Here is a 15,741-nt window from a genome sequence, read left to right as displayed (position 1 = left end):
AGGAAAGGCAGCAGAATACAACAGACACTAGAATGGCAATGTGTAGATCAATGGAAGTGTAAATGATGTGATTCAGCAATCTGTATACGGGGTAAAAATGCAAGTTCATAACCCACTTGAATCAAACTGTGAAATATGATATATCAAGAACTATGTAATGTTTTGAACGACCAACAAAAAAAATAATGATAAGTTATTGATTTAAGAGGATGAAAGTTACCTCTGTAATCCAGATTTTTCTTAATATAGATTGAATTCTAGCATTCTATCAAAAAAAAAGGAAAAAGCAGCTTTACGTGTATGAAGACATGAATTGGTGTGAGCATATTTTATATACAAACAGAGATATGAAAAATGGTGTTCTATATGTGTAATAAGAATTGTGATGCATTCTGCTGTCGTGTATTTAAAAAATAAAAGCAATTAAAAAACAAAGAAAGAAAGAAACTTGTTTCCAAACAATTCCATATGGCTTCAGTGCAAGCCATGTCATGTGACACCTATTAGTGTCATGTGATCATCTGAAATGATATGATTTGTCTTGCAATGTATTGATAAGTTTGTCTAGAATATTATCTTCACCTGTTTTAAATTTGTAGATTGTAAAGTTAAAAATGTCAACCATCACCCTTCACTACCATCACCAATTTGGATTTGGAAAATACAATTCTCAATTCAAAATTTCCTCCAACAGTTAAAAAGATGAAATTTGATTTTCCTCTTGCAGTCACAATTTGTAATTATGAGATATTCTCATGAATAAGCCTTTAGTTTCTTAAGGTATTTAATAAGTAGAACCAGAGGTTTAGCTCAGTGGAGAGTGCTTGCTTAGCATGCGTGGCCCTGGTTCAACCTCCAGCACTGCAAGAAAAGAAACAGAGAAAGATATTTAGTAAATAAAGATTTGGTTTGATATTGTGAAAAGACGACTGTGTAGAAAAATTAATCACTATTTAATTGAGTACATCCAGGAGAACTTGTACATGAAAAAGTTTTATTGGAGTTAAATATGACAGATACTAATTTATTTTGCTAGTAAACTAAGATTTCACAGTAGTTGGAATAGAGAGTTGTGGTAGGACAGGAGTTTCCACAGGAACCTGCCCAGCCTATCCAGCCAGTGCTCAACTGGTATCACAACTAGAAGTGTTGCTTTGATTATGTCTTCTGATCTACCAACTTGCCCTAGCATACAAGCAGTGTGTGTAAAAGTAAACATACAGTGAGGGTTTTTCAGTTAGATTTTCACTCTTTGGGAGGTTAGGGGGTGGGGATGAACAATTAAAATGATTAGCCTGCCACGGGGGCTGGGATTGTGGCTCGGTGGTAGAGCGCTCACCTTGCATTCACTGGCCCCTGGGTTGGATCCTCAGCACCACATAAAAATAAACGAACGGAATAAAGGTATTGTGTCCAACTACAACTAAAAAAAATTTTTTTTTTAAAGATTAGCCTGCCAATAGTAGTCATTTTAAAAATCTAAATAAATAAAACCATCTATAGAAATAACAATGATTCAGATGATAATCTACTATGCTCAAAAATTTTTTAAAGGAAATAAAAAGATGACTAAATTTTTCTAACAATTAACCTCAACATATGCCCTTCAATTTTAGCATAGCATTACTAATTTTAATCATACTACTTTTATAATTTTGTTTGTGTTTAATGCAAATATACATGTTTCTATGTGCGTATTTTAACCATAAGAATATATAAACTATCATAATAACTTCAATGACATAAAAGTGATATATATCAATTCCGGATATCCTCAGTAATTTTCTTTCTCTCAAGGGCGTGTTTATAAAACATGAGCTTGAGAATTACTAGTTTAATCATAAAATAGATTAACAGTAAATCTTTCGATTTATAATGCTACTCACATGATAAATGCTATGTATTAATTTAAAATGTTTTCGATGAATTTTAGAAATTTTAGAAAAACATCTTCTTTTAAAATATCAATGCTTACTTTCTGAAATTAGAGATAATGGATTTCATGACATAGTTCTTTCCAGAATGCATTGACTGAAGGATAGAAATAGTAGACCTTTTGGAGTGTTTATTTTATGAAAGATAAACAGTGTTATTTAAAAGAACTGTTCCAAATTGCTCAAGGTTGTTTAGAACTTCCACTAGCCCTAATGGAGCTACAAAATATTAAGAAGGAAAAATATGTTTTAGTAGTTGTACCTTTGAGAGATAAAGATAGTACTTTCATTGCTAGGACATTTCATATATTCATCTCTTATTTTTATGTGAATAACAAAGCAACAATTTTCATATCTCTGTTGGACATAATTTTAATGTACTATTTAAAATTCAACAGCTATTTTGAAATCAATGAAATATATATCGAAAAGCCAAAATATTTGCTAGTCAATAAGTATGTACTTAAGTGGAGCACTTAAAAATTGAAAAGTTAAATAACCTGGAATGAATATGTATGTATGTATGTATGTATGTATGTATGTATGTATGTATGTATATAGTTCAACATTTATATATATTCAATTGTAACTCTGCCCATAAAAACCAAATGAATAACTAAACTATTTAGTAAATATTCATATTTAAAGTATGTTTTCCCTAAAGCATTTTATATTCTCAACATTGCCAGGTGAGGCAATGTTTCATATTTGGTGGCTCAAATTTGGAAGTAAAGACAGTTCATATTTAGAAGCAAGAATCTGGTAACCTTAGGAGAGAGACTGAAAGTTCTGTCTTAGCTTCAACCTCCAAGCCAGTGCTGGGAATGTCTTCTGGAGTGTCTATCCTGATGTGGGGCACCATGGAGAAAGCAAAGAAAATCAATCCTAATTGCATCTCAGTTGTCTTAATTTCAACATTTATATCATCAATAATCCATTAAAAAAAAAAAGGTTTTGCTTAAACTCCTGGTAGTACTGCCTATGTTTAGAAATCAGATTGTGATTGACAGGCTTTCCCCACTTTATTTTTAAGACAAATCATTGCAAACCAGGAAGGAGGTGAGAACTATTTCTAGACTAGACAATTTCTCCCATTCTTAATACTGCCACGCCTGGAAGATTCAACTGGCAGCCCTCCCTATCCCCTTTTAGTAAAAGGGAAAGACTTCGACTCTAGATACTTTTGTAAAGATTGGTGTCTGGGGCAGGAGGAGGCAGAGAACAGTGGTGAAAGGTCTTCTTTGGTGCTACTGTTTTCCCAAGGGGCAAAGGTGGAAAGAAACAAAGGCATTTCAGTATAATGATGAGGACCATTGTTTCTAAAGGCAGAATCAGAACTATGTTAGTAGGGCAAATAGCAATTCCAGTTTTCACTAAGACTTATCCAAGAAAAATTAATGTCTGTTTTTGAAAAATGTGCTGATTTATTAAGCCAGCTAATAAAAAAAAAAACTGCTTCATTAGTCTTACTATAGGAAGACTGCACTCAAACTTGAAGACATAAACCCACATTCAAGGGATCGGCACGCACTACAAAGTCCTCAGATCCCCAACACACAGACACCCATACATTCACACACACACACACACACACACACACACACACACACACACAGAGCAATGAACAGCAAGTACACATTCCTATGCACTCCCACCTTGCCCACCAGAGCTGAGCTCAAGAGCATTATTCTAATCCAGGTCGTACAGTTGCTGGACCTACATACTTGAAGCTTGTGAGGATGGAGAGGCTGAAAACCAAGTCCCAGGTGGAGGTGTCTGATACAGGGAAAGTCCAATTCCACTAAAACTTAACTCTTGTACCCCTCCTTCTGTGGTAAGTTCTTTTTGAAATTATCCCAACCCTTCAGCAAAGGATTTCATATAAAGATGAACAAGGTGATACAAAGTGTATGTGTGTGGCAAAGAGTGTCTGCTACAACTCCATCCCTCCTGAGCCTCAACAGAGGAAGGACATCAACCCTTCTGTGGATTTGTCAAGTAGTGCTTGAAAGAGACCACATGTTGTACCACTACCTTTGCTGCCTGCAGAATAAACTAAAACCCTCTGGACCTGAGGACCAGCAAGTTTCTGTTACTTTAAAAATACCCTTGGCTTACATACAATCAGTATATAGTATGCAGAGAATATGGGAGAAGGGAGATGAAAAATAGATTCTTGGCTCTCCTCTCTGTACCCAAATATAACAGTAACCTGGCTCATGTTCTGCCTCCCATACCACCATGCTTTAAGTAACTATAAAAGAATCAGGCTCAATTCTTCATTGGGCTCAAAAAGAAACATGTGTTTACCATGCATTCACTGACTCATTTAACAAAAAAAAAATTATTGGATGCCAAGTATATAGTAGACTAGAGGAGAAGGCAACATGGGATATGAGGAGTTCAGGAAGTTAGCACTTTGCACATTTTAGTCTAAGATAAGAATTCCCAAATTCTGTTGCTAGAGGTGGATCCAACATGGCCGCCGGTGAGGAAGCAGCGATTCCAATGTCTCCACATTAACGGGATCAGAAAGACCCATTGGAACAGCGGCAGTCTACCTACTGAGGAACTTCTAGCAAAATTCCGTTAAGAGGGGACCTGCCGGGAATTGGTAGGTTTATTAGAAGTGTCAGTTTGTCCCAGACAAGTGGATCCTGGCCGGCCATGCGGGCGCGGAGGTCCAGTACCGCAGCCACCAGCCGCTTCTGCAAGCGGCCAGCGGCCCAGAGCGGCGCAGCCCGCCAACCCGCCGTCCCAGGGAGGCCCTGCTCTCACTCTGCGAACGGCCACCACGCCTGCCAGGCTCGTAGCCACACGGCTGCAGCTGCCCATCTCTACAGGCGGGCCCCCGGCGGGTGCAGAGGTACAATCCCACGGCCACCAGCCGCTTCAGAAAGCGGCCGGCGGCCCCGAGCGGCGCGGCCTGCCCGAACCCGCAGACGGAACCCGCCATCCCGCCGTCCCGGGAGGCCCCGCTGTTGCTCAGTGAACGGCCACCCTGCCCGCCCGGATCTTAGCCACGCGGCCGCAGCTGCCCAGCTCTACAGGCAGCCCCCGGCGGCCCAGCGCAGCGAGAAGTGTCCCCTCCTGGCCCAGCAGACAGCCCGTGCCCTCCCAGCACTACTAACAGCCCCGCCCACCCGGCGAACGGCTCCCCTCCCCCCAGACAGCGTGAAGGAAATCTAACCAACCCTTTACGAAATAGCGAACTGGGAACTAAAACCAGAGATTGTGTCAGACCAGAGACAAGCCAGTTCCACCCCTCCCTTCGGACATTCCGGCAAGGAGCCAGGGGCCTGCCATAGCAGAGAGGGGAAGTCACCAAAGTTCGGCCAAAGACATTCCTTCCCAGCGGAATCTACTTTAGCAGGTGTGTGACTCCCACCCACACCAGATACAAACAACCGGGAAACTTCAAAATCTCTCCGTGGGCGTGACCGTAAGGGCCAAAGGACTCCCCCTACTGCCAATGACGAGGGCGTGACTGTAGGGGCAGAGGGAAGCAGAGAAGACTCCAGAACCCCAAATCCCCCAACCGCGAACTGAGACGGTAGAGGCGGAGGGAAACAGAGGACACTCCAGACCCCCAACTCCTCCTACCGCCAGCAGTGTGGTTGTGACTGTAGGGGCTGAGGGAAGTAGAGGGGATCCTCGACCCCCAACTCCTATTACCACCAGCAGTGACACCAATGGTCTTAGCTGCCAGATTCCGAAGGTGTGCCCACCAAAGGGGTCCGGAAAAATTAAACAATTGACTCCCAGACCACAGCTCCACAGCACTGGGGCTTAGATGAATGACAGCAAGAGTGCTCAGTAGTTAGGGAAATAGAGCACTCGGTGGGGCTGAAAGTGTAACCAAATCCTTGGGGAACTGCCTCCAGTGAGCAGGACCTGGCTGGCTGGCAGGAGGAAGGGGAGGAGGGGCCGTAGAAGTGAAACGGCTCTGGTCCAACAGGATTGAGAGACTCCCAGGAACCGCCTTACAGGGATTGCTGTTGACACATTGAGGGCAAAACTCAGCCCGGAGGGCACAGCTTTGCCTACAGGAAGAGAAGAAAATGGATCTCTAAGACCTAATTTTATTTCCTATTTCATTTTAATTTTTTCTCTCTCTTTTCCCTCTCTCTCTCCCCTTCCAAGTTTTACTGCTCTTTCCATTCTCCTCTATGCTATCTATCTCCCTCTCCTTCTTTCTTTTCAAGAGCACCTACCTTCCCCTTCCCCGCCAACTTTCATCCCAAGCATTACATCCTCCATTTCGCGTAACTGTCTAAATACAAATAGGTGTGCGCCCTCCCCCCATGCCTGCAAGGTAGCCGGATCTGCAACCCACCAGCAGGTCAGGCCCAGCAACCTGGGAGTGGCAGAGCCGCCCCACGTGCCTGCAAGGTAGGCGCACCTGCTACCAACCAGCAGAACAGGCCCAGCGGCCTGCCAATGTGGTAGGCACAGTGCCCCAATTTGAGGAGGCGCAGAGCCCCTGCCCGCGCCTGCGCAGGAGACTTTGCAACTATACAAGAGTAATACTGCCGCAGTCTGGCTGGGCACAATTCAGGAGCCACTTGTCAAAAGAAACTAACTTTATTTTATTTTTTTTTTAATTATTTTATTGTTGGTTGTTCATAACATTACATAGTTCTTAACATACCATATTTCACAGATTGATTCAAGTGGGTTATGAACTCCCATTTTTACCCCGTATACAGATTGCTGTGTCACATCAGTTACATTTCCATTGATTTACAAATTGCCTTTCTAGTGACTGATGTATTCTGCTGTCTATCCCATTCTCCACTGTCCCCTCACCCCTCCCCTCCCCTCCCCTTCCCTACTCTCTCTCCATCCCCTCTACTATAAATCGTTTCTTCCACTTATATAATTTTCCTCCTACTCCTCCTTTCCTCTTATATGTAATTGTGTGTAACCCTGAGGCTCACCTTCCAGTTCCATGCAATTTCCCTTAACTCTCACTTTCCCTCCCGCCTATCATCCCTGTTTAATGTTAATCTTCCTCAAGCTCTTCGTCTCTACCCTGTCCTTGGTTACTCCCCTTATATCAAAGAAGACATTTGACATTTGTTTTTTAAGGATTGGCTAGCTTCACTTAGCATAATCTGCTCTAATGCCATCCATTTCCCTCCAAATTCTATGATTTTGTCATTTCTTATTGCAGAGTAATACTCCATTGTGTATAAATGCCACATTTTTTTAATCCATTCATCTATTGAAGGGCTTCTAGGTTGGTTCCACAGTCTTGCTATCGTGAATTGTGCTGCTATGACCATCGATATAGCAGTGTCCCTGTAGCATGCTCTTGTTAGGTCTTTAGGGAATAGACCGAGGAGGGGAATAGCTGGGTCAAATGGTGGTTCCATTCCCAACTTTCCAAGAAATGTCCATACTGCTTTCCAAATTGGCTGCACCATTTTGCAGTCCCACCAACAATGAACAAGTGTACCCATTTCCCCACATCCTCGCCAGCACTTGTTGTTGTTGGATTTTTTAATGGCTGCCAATCTTACTGGAGTGAGATGGTATCTTAGGGTGGTTTTGATTTGCATTTCTCTGACTGCTAGTGATGTTGAGCATTTTTTCATGTACTTATTGATTGATTGTATGTCCTCCTCTGAGAAGTGTCTGTTCAGGTCCTTGGCCCATTTGTTGATTGGGTTATTTGTTATCTTATTATCTAATTTTTTGAGTTCTATGTATACTCTGGATATTAGGGCTCTATCTGAAGTGTGTGGGGTAAAGATTTGTTCCCAGGATGTAGGCTCCCTGTTTATCTCTCTTATTGTTTCTTTTGTTGAGAGAAAACTTCTTAGTTTGAGTAAGTCCCATTTGTTGATTCTGGTTGTTAACTCTTGCGCTATGGGTGTCCTATTGAGGAATTTGGGGCCTGACCCCACAGTATGTAGATCATAGCCGACTTTTTCTTCTATCAGACGCCGTGTCTCTGATTTAATATCGAGCTCCTTGATCCATTTTGAGTTAACTTTTGTGCATGGCGAGAGAAAGGGATTCAGTTTCATTTTGATGCAAATGGATTTCCAATTTTCCCAGCACCATTTGTTGAAGATGCTATCCTTCCTCCATTGCATGCTTTTAGCCCCTTTATCAAATATAAGATAGTTGTAGTTTTGCGGATTGGTTACTGTGTGTTCTATTCTGTACCATTGGTCCGCTCGCCTGTTTTGGTACCAGTACCATGCTGTTTTTGTTACTATTGCTCTGTAGTATAGTTTGAAGTCTGGTATCGCTATACCGCCTGATTCACACTTCCTGCTTAGCATTGTTTTTGCTATTCTGGGTCTTTTATTATTCCATATAAATTTCCTGATTGTTTTATCTATTTCTACAAGAAATGCTGTTGGGATTTTGATTGGGATAGCATTGAACTTATAGAGAACTTTTGGTAATATCGCCATTTTGATGATGTTAGTTCTGCCTATCCATGAACAGGGTATATTTTTCCAACTTCTGAGGTCTTCTTCTATGTCTCTTTTTAGGGTTCTGTAGTTTTCATTGTATAGGTCTTTCACCTCTTTTGTTAGATTGATTCCCAGGTATTTTATTTTTTGGGGGGATATTGTGAATGGAGTAGTTGTCCTCATTTCTGTTTCAGAGGATTTGTCGCTGATATACAGGAATGCATTTGATTTATGCGTGTTGATTTTATATCCCGCCACTTTGCTGAATTCATTTATTAACTCTAATAGTTTCTTTGTAGACCCTTTTGGGTCTGTTAGGTATAGAATCATATCGTCTGCAAATAGTGATAATTTAAGTTCTTCTTTTCCTATTTTTATGCCTTTAATTTCTTTCGTCTGTCTAATTGCTCTGGCCAGTATTTCGAGGACTATGTTGAACAGAAGTGGTGAGAGAGGGCATCCCTGTCTTGTACCAGATCTTAGAGGGAATGCCTTCAATTTTTCTCCATTTAGGATGATGCTGGCCTGTGGCTTATCATAGATTGCTTTAACAATGTTGAGGAATGATCCTGTTATCCCTAATTTTTCTAGAGTTTTGAACATAAAGGGATGCTGTACTTTGTCGAATGCCTTTTCTGCATCTATCGAGATGATCATATGGTTCTTATTTTTAAGTCTATTGATGTGGTGAATAACATTTATTGATTTCCGTATATTGAACCAGCCTTGCATCCCAGGGATGAATCCTACTTGATCATGGTGTATAATTTTTTTTGATATGTTTTTGAATCCGATTCGCCAGAATTTTATTGAGGATTTTTGCATCTAGGTTCATTAGAGATATTGGTCTGTAGTTTTCTTTCTTTGAAGTGTCTTTGTCTGGTTTAGGAATCAGGGTGATGTTGGCCTCGTAGAATGTATTTGGAAGTTCTCCCTCTTTTTCTATTTCCTGAAATAACTTGAAAAGTATTGGTGTTAGTTCCTCTTTAAAGGTTTTGTAAAATTCTGCTGTATACCCATCCGGTCCTGGGCTTTTCTTAGTTGGTAGTCTTTTGATGGTTTCTTCTATTTCCTCTATTGTTATTGGTCTGTTTAGGTTGTCTATATCTTCCTGACTCAATCTGGGCAGATCATATGACTTAAGAAATTTATCGATGCCTTCACTATCTTCTATTTTATTGGAGTATAAGGATTCAAAGTAATTTCTGATTATCTTCTGTATTTCTGAAGTGTCTGTTGTGATATTGCCTTTTTCATCCCTTATGCTAGTAATTCTCTCTCTTCTTCTCTTCGTTAGCATGGCTAAGGGTCTGTCAATTTTATTTATTTTTTCAAAGAACCAACTTTTGGTTTTGTCAATTTTTTCAATTGTTTCTTTTGTTTCAATTTCATTAATTTCAGCTCTGATTTTAATTATTTCTTGCCTTCTACTTCTTTTGCTGTTATTTTGCTCTTCTTTTTCTAGGATTTTGAGATGAAGTATGAGATCATTTATTTGTTGGTTTTTTCTTTTTTTAAGGAATGAACTCCAAGCAATGAATTTTCCTCTTAAAACTGCTTTCAATGTGTCCCATAGATTCCGATATGTTGTGTCAGTGTTTTCATTTATCTCTAAGAATTTTTTAATTTCCTCCTTGATGTCTTCTATGACCCATTGGTCATTCAGTAACCTATTGTTCATTCTCCACGTGGTGCATGATTTTTCCTTCCTTCTTTTATCGTTGATTTTCAGTTTCATTCCATTATGATCAGATAGGATGCATGGTATTATTTCTACTCCTTTATATTGTCTAAGAGTTGCCCTGTGACATAATATATGATCTATTTTTGTGAAGGATCCATGTGCTGCTGAGAAAAATGTGTAACTACTTGATGTTGGGTGGTATATTCTATATATGTCAATTAAGTCTAGGTTGTTAATTGTGTTGTTGAGTTCTATAGTTTCCTTATTTAACTTTTGTTTGGAAGATCTGTCCAGTGGTGAGAGAGGTGTGTTGAAGTCTCCCATGATTATTGTATGGTGGTCTATTAGACTCTTGTACTTAAGAAGAGTTTGCTTGATGAACGTAGGTGCACCATTGTTTGGGGCATATATATTTATGATTGTTATGTCTTGTTGGTGTATGGTTCCCTTGAGCAGTATGCAATGTCCCTCTTTATCCTTTTTGATTAATTTTGGCTTGAAATCTATTTTGTTTGATATGAGTATGGACACTCCTGCTTGTTTCCGCAGTCCATATGAGTGGAATGATTTTTCCCAGCCTTTCACCTTCAGTCTATGTATATCTTTTCCTATCAAATGCGTCTCCTGTAGGCAACATATTGTTGGATCTTGTTTTGTGATCCATTCGACTAGCCTGTGTCTCTTAATTGGTGAGTTTAAGCCATTAACATTTAGGGTTATTATTGAGATTAGGTTTGTTCCTCCAGTCATATTTGTTTATTTATGTTACTAAACCTGATTAGTTTTCCTCTTTGGTTACTTTCCCCCCTTTACTGTCCTATCTCCCACTGATGGTTTTCAATGTTATTTTCAGTTTCCTCTTCCTGTAATGTTTTGCCAAGGATTTTTTGAAGAGATGGTTTTCTAGCTGCGAATTCTTTTAACTTTTGTTTATCGTGAAAGGTTTTAATTTCATCTTCCATCCTGAAGCTTAATTTCGCCGGATACACGATTCTTGGTTGGAGCCCATTTTCTTTCAGTGTTTGAAATATGTTATTCCAGGATCTTCTAGCTTTCAGAGTCTGTGTTGAGAGATCAGCTGTTATTCTGATTGGTTTGCCCTTAAATGTAATCTGCTTTCTTTCTCTTGTAGCTTTTAAAATTCTCTCCTTATTCTGTATGTTGGGCGTCTTCATTATAATGTGTGTAGGTGTGGATCTCTTATGATTTTGCACTTTTGGCGTCCTGTAGGCTTCTAGGATATGGGATTCTGTTTCATTCTTCAAGTCTGGGAAGTTTTCTCGTATTATTTCATTGAATAGATTGTTCATTCCTCTGGTTTGGAGCTCTGTGCCCTCCTGTATCCCAATGACTCTTAAGTTTGGCCTTTTAATGTTATCCCATATCTCTTGGATGTTCTGCTCATGGTTTCTTAGCAGTCTTGCTGAACTGTCTATGTTCTTCTCAAGTTGAAATACTTTGTCTTCATTGTCTGATGTTCTATCTTCTAAGTGATCTATTCTGCTGGTAGTATTGTCAATTGAGGTTTTAAGTTGGTTTATTGCTTCCTGCATTTCTAGGATTTCTATTTGTTTGTTCTTTATTACTTCTAGCTCCCTGTGAAATTGATCTTTTACTTCCTGGATTTGTTTCTGTAGTTCCTTGTCAATGTGATCTTTCATTTTCTGGTTTTGCTGTCTCATGTCTTCCTTGAGAGTCCAGATCATCTGAAGCATGTATATCCTGAACTCTTTATCTGACATTCCGTCTGTTGCAGCTATTACCTCTTCTAGGGTTGAGTTGACCTGCATTGCTTGTGGTCCTTTCTTTCCTTGTCTTTTCATGTTGCTTGCGTTTCTTTCTGCTTCGTGAAACCGTTGTGTTTTTGAAAATTTTCCCCCTGTTTATTTTTGTTGCTCTTGTATATTTAGGATATCTCTCTTGTAGGGCCGGTAGTGGCTGTGATCCTCCTCTAATCAGGGTGATCTATATACTACGCTGGTTGGTCATAGGTCTGCCCGCCCCGCGGGCACGGGTGGCTGCTCTACTCTGCCCCCACTCCAATTGTGGTGACGTTCCTGCCACGTCCTCGGATCGTTGGTCCTGATCCGGACGTGGGCAGCAGCTCTTCTCCACCCCTACTCCAATTGATGTGACGTGTCTACCACGCTGGTCGGCCTCCAAGCCTGTTCCACCGGTGGGTCTCAGATCTGCCCACCCTGCGGGCCTGGGCTGCAGTTCTGCTCAACCCCCACTCCCAGTGGGGGTACCTAACTGCCTCTCCAACGGGTCTCTGGGCTCCTTCCGGATGCTGGCGGCGGCTCTGTTCAACCCCCACTCCAACCAGTGTGACGTGACTGCCTCGATGCTACTCGTCCACTACACTGGCCGGCTGCCGAGCCTGTCCTGCCAGTGGGACGCAGGACTGCCTACCTTGCAGGGTCAGACGGCAGCTCTTCACGGCCTCTACTCCAAGTGGATTGACTTGGCTACCCTGCCGTCGGGTCGCTGGTCCTGTTCCAGGCGTGGGCGGCTACTCTCCTCGGCCACAGCTGCAGTTGGGGTGTCGCGATACCACACCGGCGGGACCCTTAGCCTGCTCTGGGCACAGGAGGCAGCTCCACTCTGCCCTCCAGGCCCCCGCAGTACCCAGCAGGACCCGGACCAAGAAGCAGTCCCTGTAGGATCCCCAACCCTGAGCCAGAGCCGCTTCGGGAGCCAGGAGCCAGTCTCTCCGATCCCCGCCACTTTCTGCTAGGAGCAGGCTCCTCAGGGCAACCGCTGCGGGTTCCCCAAACCCAGGCCAGAGCCGCCCCGGGAGCCCAAGCCTGGACGCACCAGACTCTCCCTGCTAGGTGTCCAAGCCTGGCCGCACCAAACTCTCCCTGCTCGGTGTACGCTCCCCTTGGAGCAGAGTCTAAGACGCACTTCCCGCGGGCTCTCCAGCTCCGGGTCAAAACTGTTCCAGGAGACAGAGTCCCGCTGCCCCTCGTCGCAAGTTTCACTTGTGGGTGGCCTCAGCTCGCGGTCCCCACAGGCTCCGCGGCCCTGGGCTCAAGCAGCCACGAGGGCCAGAACCCAGCCTCTCCGATCCCTGCCACACTCTGCTCGGAGCAGGGTCCACAGAGGTACCCCAACCTCAGGCCCAGGCGGCCCCCGCCCGGACCTGGCAGCTCCAACCTCTCCCAGCTCAGTGTGTGCTCAGACAGGGGCAGGGTCAAAGACACAGTCGCCGCGGGTTCCGTAGCCCCGGGCCAAGAAGGATCTCCCGCCCTGGGCCAAAGCAACCCGGGGAACTAGAATCTGGCCGCTCAAAGCCCGGCGCCCGCCTTGCCAGGGGTGAGGCCTGAAGAGTATTCTCCTCAGAGTTTCCAATCCCGAGCCTGAGCGATCTGTCTGCGCGACGCAGGCAAATACCAGCCTGGAATCACCTGTTCTGTAGTTGAATGAGCTGAGATCAGTAGAAAGCAGGGATGATTGCGTCAGCTCTCCATGATGGCGGCTGCAGTTCTCCTGCGTGTTCCGACCGGTGTCGGGAAACGAACTGGACCGATTCTCTCCTGTATTTCAAAGCTGGAATTCAGCACTCAGCGCGGCTAGTGTGCCACTGGCAGGAGCCTGCAGAATCCGCTTCGCTGTAATCCCTCTCTGGTAACTCGCGGCTAATTAACTCGGGCGCGTCCCAGACTCCATCCACGGGGCGGTCCGCCGACCAAGTACTGCTTCGCTCCGTGTGGAAAAATCGCCCGCTACCAAGCCCCTGCAGCCGAATCCCGCGCGCTGGAATTTTGACCTCTAGATTCTGGAGCACTTCAATTTCACTGGGGATTCCCACCAAGGTAGCCTTCAGCCATTTCACCTCGTGTTTCTCCCACACAGTGGCGCAGCGTACTGGTGTGCTGTACTCCCTTGGCCGCCATCTCTATCTCCTAACTTTATTTTTAGAACTACAAACGCCAAACAAAACAGCTCCTCAGGGAAAACCCCTCAGAGCCCAACTGCCACCACCGGCTTCCCACAAGCCTCTCACCCCCACACAACCCTCACCACCTCCCACAATCCTCCTGTTCTTGAGGCCGATTGGCTGGGTTGCATGGGCGGAGCCAAAGAAGTCCCCCAATGAGCAGCTCCATGGAGGAGCCAATCAGCTAGATGTTGCTGGGGCTGCTGTGAGCCAATCATCAGCTGGCAATCTGAAGGGCAGGGAAACAGCCCAATGAACATCACCGCAGAGGAGCCAATCAGCTAGATGTTGCTGGGGCCGCTGTGAGCCAATCATCAGCTGGCAGCTGGTTGCTGGCAGCTGGAAGTTTGCTGGGGCCCCTTTGGCTGTGGCTCTCAACATCTCCCCCTCTCTGTTTAAACAACAAGCATGTGGCTTGGGGACCGTGCCTGCCTTAGGTTGTCCAATACTACATATGGTCCTTACCCGTCTTCAGATGAGCTGACCTCAGGGCGTCAGCCTCCTGTCTTAGGTTGGTACCATTGTAATTGGATCTTACCCGTCATTGACTACCGGTCCAGTATACAGCCACACCTGTGGAGAGGTCTTTGTCATGACAAGCAGAAAGGAGGAAGATACACCACGCCAATTGACGGCTCTTGTTGGAAAAATTGTACAACCGATGACATCATCAGTATAAATACTCCAACACTACCACAAGTCGCTGCACCAACAGATAGTTCACAATGCATACAAGTGAGTTCACAATGCATACAAGTGACACATAGTTTAGGCAAGTTCTGCAAGCAGTTCAGTGATGGCTATTGCAGAAACTGTAGATTAGTTTTATCTTTGTCTTCACCGGCACTGGGATGAAGATAGGAATTCTGGCAATAATGGCTAAAGAAAAAATTATGTAACATTCCAGAAGGCACTAAAAGAAAACAATTTTCTTAACAATTTACATTATCTTGAAGAGAAAACAATTTTCTTAACAATTTACATTATCTTGAAGAGGATTATTAAATATAATGAAAAGGAAAGGTGAAAGTAAACAAACAGATCTGTTAACCTTCTTTTTTGTTTACATATTAAAACAATTCTTAACAGTTATTTACCCAATTTAAATTAAACCATTTAAATCACGTGAATAAAAAAAAATATTTGGATCCATTTTTTCATGAGCGCTCATCAAATATGATATATGGACATACATACATTCAAACATATAACACAAAACACAAGTGTGCACACATAATATAATACATACAACACATAACATAATAGTAAAGGCCTTATAACTTTTTACAGGTGAAATCTCCATTGCAATGTTTAAAAACTCTATAGTCAAAAAAAAGAAAAATAGAACTGATCAGCAAAACATTAACTTAGGTCTGTATGAGCTCAAAAACCAAAATAGAACTTTATGATATGGGAAAAGGCAATAATAAAATAGATATTGAAAAAAGCATCCTGGTTCTGTCGCAGATGTAAGGATAGCTAAATTGGAGTTTTGGATATCAGCTGTTATGGATTTGAGCCAAATCATCTTCTTTTTGGTCTGTAGAAATTGCTTTAGTTAATCTCTCTGGAATCCAAATCGGCTGCTGTTTTCCCTGTGGAAATACACAAATAGGACCCGACTCCAGACAATCACTGGGTCAGGACTTTAGTTAATCTCTCCGGAATCCAAATCGGCTGCTGTTCTTCCTGTGGAAACACACAAACAGACCCCCGACTCCAGACAATTACTGGGTCAGGACCTTT

The 15,741-nt window shown here is 42.9% G+C and overlaps 1 protein-coding gene and 1 pseudogene across 2 annotated transcripts in view; one reads left to right on the top strand and one right to left on the bottom strand.

Annotated features, from left to right (window-relative positions):
- Positions 1-15,741, top strand: part of LOC308649426 (bcl-2-like protein 1) — a 51,500-nt pseudogene that overhangs the window by 12,948 nt on the left and 22,811 nt on the right. The gene's annotated exons all lie outside the window — the stretch shown is intronic.
- Positions 1-15,741, bottom strand: part of PRIM2 (DNA primase subunit 2) — a 321,229-nt gene that overhangs the window by 285,878 nt on the left and 19,610 nt on the right. The window contains exons 2-4 of the mRNA XM_081296592.1: positions 2,702-2,779; positions 1,340-1,423; positions 583-861 (exon numbers count right to left, since the gene is read on the bottom strand). The gene's annotated coding sequence lies outside the window, so the exon portion shown is untranslated. The remainder of the gene's footprint in view (positions 1-582; positions 862-1,339; positions 1,424-2,701; positions 2,780-15,741) is intronic.

This window comes from Spermophilus citellus, assembly GCF_964194105.1.
Source record: "Spermophilus citellus genome assembly, chromosome: 5".
Taxonomy (NCBI): domain Eukaryota; kingdom Metazoa; phylum Chordata; class Mammalia; order Rodentia; family Sciuridae; genus Spermophilus; species Spermophilus citellus.
Note: the sequence above shows the minus strand (reverse complement) of the source record. Positions and strands in the feature narration are given on the sequence as shown.